Below are 8,297 nucleotides of genomic sequence, written 5' to 3' on the forward strand. Positions count from 1 at the left end.
AAGAAAAATGGTAGTCCAAACACAAGAAGTCATGATCTCTTTCAGTATGAAGCTTTAGCTTTTCCACATTTTTCCTGATTAACATTTTTCATTATAAAATGTATAAAAAATGGAAAATTGGGAAAAAAAGAAGTAAATGACTTTACCACCCATAGATAATTTCTGATAACATGTTGGTCTATATTCTTCAAATGGCTTATTTATTTCCTTCCTCCTTTCTACTCCATTCATCAAAGAAAAATGGCTGTATATAATCTTTTATAATCACCATTTTTTCTTTAACAAAAATCATGGGAAATATTTAATATATAATAGAGATTTACAGTATCAATTTATATAACTGCATAAGTTATTATATACTTAAAATATAATCTATAGATTGTCTTGCCCTAGGATTTTGGAAAGAAATGATTAAATTGCAAAGAGGCAGATGTATTCATCCGTTATGTTTCCAAGTAGTTGTTTGAATGTATTTTGAGGACAGTCCAGTCATGGTTCTCCTTCTACATAGTATTAGGAACACAAGGAAAAACTGAGCAAATATGTTGTTTCAATCATTTTTTCATTTATTCTTTCATTCAAGGAAAGTTTATTGAGTGCCTTCTGTTTGTTGTGTACTATTCTAGGTGTTAGGTATAATAAATATCATTACTTATTTGCAATAAATAAAACAACACGAACAAAAAGTTTTATTTTCATGTGGTGATCAGGTAGAGACAGACAATACCAAATATTGTAAATGGTGATGTTTGGGAGGGAAGACAAGAAAGAAGGGGAGAGAGCTATGTCTCTCTGAGAGAACAGTATTCTAGGAAAATGAAAAAGCCATGCAAAGGCTCTGAAGTAGAAGTTATTTGAAATGGAAGCCAGTAAGTCTGAGGAGGAATGAGTGAGAAAAGTAGAAGGAGATGAGGTCAAGGAGGTTAGACTATACTGGGCCTTGTAGGACTTTGGATTAAGAAAGAATTTACTGAAGGGTTTCAAAGATGAAAAATTCCCTAACCTAGCTTATATTAAAAGAATCTCTCTGACTACTGTGTTGAAAACAAACTGAACGGAGATAATGGCAGAAGCAGAAAGACAAGTTGAAGGATTAATGCTATAGCCACATTAAACATTATAGTGTTTGGACAGGTGAGAAAAGAGGTGAGCTGACCAGATTTCATGATGGATCACTGTACATTGTGAATGAAGCACATATGGCAAGGATCATCTCAAGGTTTTTGACCTAAGCAACCAGAAGGTAGAACTGCCAGTTTGCTGCTTTCAAAAAGACAATAGGAGAAGAATGCTTCAGGATGAAGATCAGGAGTTCAGATGACTATTTGGGGTCTGAAGTACGGTTTGGGCTAGAAATAGAAATGTGATATTCACCAAAATATAGATAAAATTTAATATATTGAAATAGGATGAGTCTCCCAAAGAAACAAATGTAGGTAGAGAATGTAGAATCTTCAATCCACCACCTTGGAAGCTGTAGTGATGAATCAAAACCAATAAAAATTATAGCCAGTGAGAGTAACAAAAAAACAAGAAATCGTGTTGTCCTGAAAGCCAAATGAACAAAGTGTTCCAAACAGGGAAAAATAATCCAATGTGTTAATGTTGTTAACAGATTAAAAATATGACTACTGAGAATAGACAAGACCATGTAATAATGTGAAGACATTAATTAAACCAACATGATTTGAGCACCTGCTGAATAACTATGGAAGACCCAGGCATGGATAATATCTGGTTCTTGCTCTTGAAAATCTCAAAATTGAGAACTGGGAATTGATACATAGGGTAAAATGTGACAGAAATTAGTAGAAAGTGCGGAAACAAAGCTGTCACTCAACCTAGGAAAGAATGTGTAATTCCTAATAGATCGGTTCGAGAAACCTATATTAAAATACTGAATTATCAGGAGGGATGAAGATGGTAGAAAAGGAAGACAAGGAACTCACCTCCTCCCATGAACACATCAAAGATACATCTACATGTGGAACAATTCTCACTGAAAACTAACAGGAGACTGGAAAAAAGTCTCCTATACAATCAAGGCTATAAGAAGGATCCCCACAGAATCAGTAGGAAGGGAAGAGAAGCAGTCAGGTCAGGACATGTGCCCCTAAGAAGGGACACAGAGGAAAAGGAAGATTACATGGGTGGAGACCCTCTTTGGGGAGGGTTCAAGCCATATATTGGGCGCCCCAGAACTAGGGTCCAACACAGGGGAGACAAGCCCCTTGGTTGGTTGGAGGGCCCCTGGAATAGCAGGTGGGCTCTGGGAAGCCTGGATTCCACTCGTAAGGAGCACATGCTTGCTTGCATCCTTACTCCCGAGTCAGGTGGGGGTAGTGGATTGAAGCCTGCATGAGTGGCTGTTCAGTTTCCTGCAACCAGCCCGGGGCATACATCAGCCTGAGGTGAGCAAATTCTCCAACCCTGCTTGGGAATGCTGCTGTGAGGTACAGACACGGCTGGTCCCAAAGTGGTGTCTGAGCAGAGCGGGAGCTGGCACTGACACAGGCAGCTCATCAGAAGCATTCCTATTTCCGTCTGTGGCCAGACCTCCACAGCCTGCACCCTGACACACTGAGAGCCCACACAGGCCCAGCCTGACATGCGGCACAGCCCACACTAGGGCAAGAACAGTACCAGAGGCTGGGGGGAAGAGTCCAGCTGAGAAAAACAAAAGAGACTCAGGCCCAAGGTGGCATCTGAGAAGGGTGGAGGCAGCCATGGCTGGTACTTACACAGGTAGCATATCAGCAGCAATCCAGATTTTTGTCCCAGGCTGGATTGCCAAAGCCTGCACCCAGACACAAGCTGAGTGCCCATGCGAGCCCAATGGCTCCAGCACTGCCCCCGTGGTGTGGAGGTGCAGGTACCTGGAGGGGGGAAACATACCATAAAAGGGACCTGACACTCAGGGATTCTGCTGCAGTAACTTGAGACCTGCCCACGTCCCCTGATAGGGCTATGACGGCCAGCGAGCAAAGGGGAAGTTTTGGCTCACACCTGGCTCCAGCCAAGCCCTTGCATCACCAGCCCCACCGCCTACCAAGGAGACAGCCACCAGCACACCCTGAAGAAAGACATGACTTGTGTTCAAATCGAATTCAGCTCTTAAAACCAATGGGCACACACAGACTGGATAGGGAAGCTCCCCCATAAGAACACCCCTATAAGACCACAATAGGTTAGTATTTCACATAACTTTATAAAGAAAGAGAAAATGAAGGAAAATGAGAAGCCAGAGGAACTTGTCTCAAATGAAACACTATGAGAAAATCCCTGAAAAATAACTAATTAAACAAAAATAAACAATTTACCAGATAAAAAATTCAAAGCATCGGTAATAAGAATGCTAGCTGATTTAGGGAAAAGAATAGATGAACACAGAGGGATGTCAACCAGGAACTAGAATACATAAAAAAGAACCAGTCAGAAATGAAGAGTACCATAAATGAAATGAAAAACACACTAGAATAAACTAATAGCAAACTAGGTGGTATAGAAGAATGCATAGATGATCTGGAAGACAATAATGAAAATCAGCCAATCAGAACAGCAAAAAGAAAAACAAATTTAAAAAATGAGAATAAATTTAAATAAATAATTTTATAAGGTTGAAATAAATTAACCTTTACCCAGGCTCACCTAGAATAAGACAGAGAAGACCCAAATAAAATAAGAAATGAACAAGGAGAAATAACAATCAATATCACAGAGATATAAAAAATCATAATAGAAAACTATAAACAGTTATATTCCAACAAACTGGACAACCTAGAAGATATAGACAAATTTCTAGAAACATACAGTCTGATGACTGAATCAAGAAGAAAAACACAATTTGAAAAGAGTGATCACTAGAAATGAAACTGAATTTGCAATTTAAAAAATTCCCAGCAAACAAAAGTCCAAGACCAGATGGCTTCACAGACAAATTCTACCAAAGAAGAGCTAATACCTATCCTTCTTGAACTATTCCAAGAAAATTGAAATGGAAGGAACATCCCAAGCTCATTCTAGGTGGCCATAATTACCCTGATACCAAAATCAGACAAAGACACTACAAAAAAAAAAAAAAATTATAGGCTGATTTCTCTGATGAATCTAGATGCAAAAATCCTAAACAGAATACTAGCAAACCAAATCCAACAATACGTAAAAAGGATCATACACCATATTCAAGCAGGACTCATTCCAGGAATGAAAGGATAGTTCAAAATTTGCAAAAGCAATGTGATAGACCACACTAAAAAGAGGAAGGATAAAAATTACATGATCATCTCAGCAGATGCAGAAAAAGCATTTGATAAAATTCAACATCCATTCATGGTAAAAAGTCTTATCAAAGTGGTTATAGAGGGAACATACCTCAACATAATAAAGGCCATTTATGACAAACCCACAACTAACATACTCAACTGGGAAAAGCTTAAAGCCTTTCCTCTAAAATCAGGAACAAGACAAAGATACCCACTCTCACCGCTTCTATTTAACATGGTAGTCAAAGCCCTAGCTACGGCAATCAGACAAGAAATAAAAGTAAAAAGCATCCAACTCAGATGGGAAGAAGTAAAACAGTCACTATTTGCAGAAGACATGATACTTTATATAGAAAACCCTAAAGTCTCCACCAGAAAACTAGTACTAGTAAATGAATTTAGTAAAGTTGCAGGATACATGATTAAAATACAGAAATCTGTTGCTCTTCTATAACTAATAATGAACTACCAGAAAGAGAAAGTAAAAACGATATCCCATTTAAAATTGTATCTAAAAATATAATACCTAGGAAAAAAACTTAACCTAGGAGATAAAATACTTATACTCTGAAAACTATAAAAATATTGATAAAGGAAATTGAAGGTGATATAAAGAAATGAAAATATATCCTATGTTCTTGGATGGGAAGAATTAACATTGTTAAAATGTCCATACTACCCAAAGCTATCAACAGATTTAATACAATCTTATTAAAATACCCATGACATTTTTCACAGAATTACAACAAATAATCCTAAACTTTATGAAATCACAAAATACCTCGAATACACAAGCAATCTTGAGAGAAAACAAATCTGGAGGTATTATGCTCCCTGACTTCAGACTATACTACAATGCTTCAGTAATAAAAGCTGTGTGGTACTGGCACAAAAACAGAAACATACATCAAGGGAACAGAATAGAGAGCCCAGAAATAAACTCATGCACTTATGGTTGATTGATCTATGACAAAGGAGGCAAGGATACACAATCAAGAAAAGACAGTTTTTTCAGTAAGTGGTGCTGGGAAAACGGGAGAGCTACATGTGAAAGAATGAGCTTAGAACATGTTCACACACCACATACAAAACTAAACTCAAAATGGATTAAAGACCTAACTGTAATACGTGAAACCATAAAACTCCTAGAAGAGAACATAAGCACACCACTCTTTGATGTAACTCATAGCTATACATTTTTTTGATCTGTCTCCAAGGCAAAAGAAACAAAAGCAAAAGTAAACAAATGGGTCCTAATTAAACTTACAAGCTTTTGCACAGCAAAGGAAACCATCAACAAAACTAAATGACAACCAACTAAACAGGAGAAGATGTTTGCAAATGATATGACTTAAGGGGTTAATATCCAAATAATATAAACAGCTCATACAATTCAATATCAAAAAAAAAAAAAACCACAACACAATAAAAAACGGGCAGAAGACCTAAGTAGACATTTTTCCAAAGAAGACATACAGATGGCCAACAGGCACATGAAAATATGCTTAACATTACTAATCATCAGGGAAATGCAAATCAAAACCACAGTGAGATATCACCTCACACCTGATAGAATGGCTATCATCAAAAAGACCACAAATAACAATTTCTGGTGAGGATGTGGAGAAAAGGGACCCCCTCACACACTGTTAGTAGGAATGTAAATTGGTGTAGCCACTGTGGAAAACAGTATAGAGGTTTCTCAAAAAAACTAAAAATAGAACTACCATATGACCTAGCCACTCCACTCCTGGGTACGTAACTGAAAAAAACAAAAACACTAATTCGAAAAGATTCATGCACCCCAATGTTCGTAGCACTATTTATAATAGCCAAAATATGGAAGCAACCTAAGTGTCCATCAACGGATGAATGGATAAAGAAGATACTGTGTATATATGTATAACGGAGTATTACTCAGCCACAAAAAGCATGAATTTCTGCCATTTGCAACAACATGATCATCTGGAGAGTATTATGCTTAGTTAAATAAGTCCAACAAAGAAAGACAAATACTGTTAGCATTCATATGTGGAATCTAAAACAAGGAAACAAACAAATGTATATATAAACAAAGAAACAGATTCACAGATATAGAGAACAAACTAGGGGTTACCAGTTGGGAGAGAGAAGTGAGGAGAAGCAAGACAAGGGTAGGGGACTAAGAGATACAAACCACTATGTAAAAAATAGATAAACAACAAGGATATATTGTACAGCACAGAGAAAAATCAGCACTGTTTTTCAGTAATTTTAAATGGATTATAACCTGTAAAAATACTGAGTCACTATGTTGTATACTGAAACTAATAAAATACTGTAAATCAACTATACTTCATAAAAAATAAAGTGGAAAAAATATAAAATTATAACTTATGCTATGAGCTGACTTTAGCCTGTTGGAAGTAGAAAGAATATGACTTCAGTCTTAGGGATCAGGATAAGCAAAGGCAAAGACTGTAAAAGCACACAACATATTCACAGAACAGGTGCAAAGGAGCTACACAAAACATTCCCCAGTTTTCATTCTTGATTCACAGTTGATTCATTCTTCATTTCTCACAAGCCACCTTTAAGGTAATGGTAATGAAGCAGGCTGTTAACCAAGAAGAAGATGATATAGTAACAGTCATTCTGGAAGTTAGCAACTGTGTTATCAGAGTTAATGGACATGATGTAACTGTAACAAAATCAGGGAACAGAACTCATCCACCACAAGAACAGGTGTATTTTACAATAGTGTCTTTGGGTCTTCAATTTCCTCATACATTTTTAACTTGTGGTATGGGATCCTCTGATTTCAAAAAACCTAATTATCATCAAAACTTTATCATCTAAGCAGTATTCACACCAAATGTAGCTGAAGCATAGAAACATGGATCTAAATGAGACTTCCCATGAGGCTTCACTAAAGAAATGATCTCCTTCAGAGTTTGGATTTGCAAGATAATTCAAACATTGCTGTCTCCATTTCCTATTCTGGGTTTTTTGTCTTTTTTTTTTTCTGGTTTATTCATACCTCTCTCCATATAAGGAGATTATACTTAACCTTCTTGCTATGGAGAAGATACCACATGTGGGTGATGCCAAGAGGGACAGATACCTCCTGAGGGAAGGCCCTGCTACTGAGCAGCTGAAACTCCGCAAATCATCGATTTGACCATTGGATGTTATCAGTGTTCTATGGAGCACCTGCTGAATAAGTTCTGTGTCAGGGAACATCTTGCATTAAAGGCAGCAATTTGTTTATTGCTTTGATGGCATATTGGCCTACCTCTCAGTTAAATAGTGTGAAGAGAGTAACAAAATTCATTTTTATTAGGCAGTATTTTAAGGTATCTAGTAATAATGTTTTCTAGAAAAAGAACTACATACCCTGAGACAGAATATATGAATTTGACAGACTCAGTCTTGAGATTAAGCCAGTTGCTAATGCAAATAGATCTAATAACCAAGTATTGTAGCCAGAGCTTTTATTATTTTATTTCTGGTGATTGAATTGATCTGGGATGTATGATGACTTTTTTTCCTGCTACTTCCAGGAATGTAATTCTTAATGTTGGACATTTTGGGATATGCAGGTACATCCAAGTTTTGTTGTTGTTGTTAGTTTTCATCTTACACAAAGGTATACCAGAAAAGAAGAAAAAATATAAACATCTAGGATTAAGGGTACTGTATTTCAAGTAAAAATTTTAATCAACTTACGGAGATTTTGGGGCTTCCCTGGTGGCACAGTGGTTGAGAATCTGCCTGCTAATGCAGGGGACACGGGTTCGAGCCCTGGTCTGGGAAGATCCCACATGCCACGGAGCAACTAGGCCCGTGAGCCACAACTGCTGAGCCTGCGCGTCTGGAGCCTGTGCTCCCCAACAAGAGAGGCCGCGATAGTGAGAGGCCCGCGCACCGCGATGAAGAGTGGCCCCCGCTCGCCGCAACTGGAGAAAGCCCTCGCACAGAAACAAAGACCCAACACAGCCAAAAATAAATAAATAAATAAATAAAAATTAAAAAAAAAAAAAAAACTTACGGAGA

Source organism: Balaenoptera acutorostrata, chromosome 16 (assembly GCF_949987535.1).
Source record: "Balaenoptera acutorostrata chromosome 16, mBalAcu1.1, whole genome shotgun sequence".
In the NCBI taxonomy this organism is placed as follows: domain Eukaryota; kingdom Metazoa; phylum Chordata; class Mammalia; order Artiodactyla; family Balaenopteridae; genus Balaenoptera; species Balaenoptera acutorostrata.